Source organism: Etheostoma spectabile, chromosome 8, assembly GCF_008692095.1.
Source record: "Etheostoma spectabile isolate EspeVRDwgs_2016 chromosome 8, UIUC_Espe_1.0, whole genome shotgun sequence".
NCBI classification, from domain to species: Eukaryota; Metazoa; Chordata; class Actinopteri; order Perciformes; family Percidae; genus Etheostoma; species Etheostoma spectabile.
Genome location: NC_045740.1, coordinates 6,262,193 through 6,263,248, shown reverse-complemented (window position 1 = coordinate 6,263,248; position 1,056 = coordinate 6,262,193).

The window sequence follows — 1,056 nt, the reverse complement described above, 5'->3', positions numbered from 1 at the left end:
CAAAAAAGTACGTTAGCCATTGCAAAAAAACTTCATGGGAGCCGCGGCAGCCATTTTAATTTCCGCCATAGCCAAATTATGTATATTTGCACGATATCTCCTGAACAAAACATTCACTGCTTAAAGGATGATGTCTACCCCTATGTTTGATGGTCAATGATTACAATAATACCACACACAACATAAATGAAGGCCTCTAGACAGCTGTTGCAGCCATTTTGGATTCCGCCATAACCTAATTATGTATTTTCCATCATTCTCTTGAACCGTACAAGATAAATCACAGAGGCTATTTACCCCTATGTTGTGATGGTCAAGAATTACAATGAACCATATTCAACATCATAAATCAATAGTTAAAGTCCTCATCTTGATTTGGAGAGGACTTGAAGAAGAAGAACCTAAACTTATGAGCAAATCAAGAAAAACTGCAGGAACTTCTCCATCAGACCTGCCTCTGTCAATTCTTTGAAGAAAAAGGTGCTGAAGGAGGATTGCCAGCTCTTCTCCAAACTATCCATTTATAGAAGCCATCCTCTCTTTAACTTCAGCTTTTTCACAGATGGCAACAATGTGCTCCAATACACCCCCCATGCTTAACAACTGGACAGAAGTTCTTTTCATTAAATTCGGAGCCCTTTCTTCTCCAAACGTACCTTTGTTCATTCCAGCCAAAAGGTTCGACTTTAACCTTGTCCCACTAGCATCAAGCTTGTCTATATGTTATTTTCCTTCTTCCAACACTGATTTTTGTGGTGAGGACGTAGAAGACTTTTCTTCTGATGACTCTTCATGAAGACCATTTGTGCGAGTATCTCTTTAAGTGGAATGGTGTACCAACCCAGTGTCGCAGGTCTTTCTGGGATGGATCGCATAGTCCCCAACGTGGTGGAATTGCTTTTCTCACAATCCTGCGAGTGGTTCTGTCTGATATTTTTCTTGGTCTTGCTTTCTTGTTTCAACTTCCACTGTTCCTGATGACGGCCATTTCTTAATTACATTCCAAACAACTACAAACGACAGTTAAAACAAACCTGAAGCTGAAGAAACCCTAAA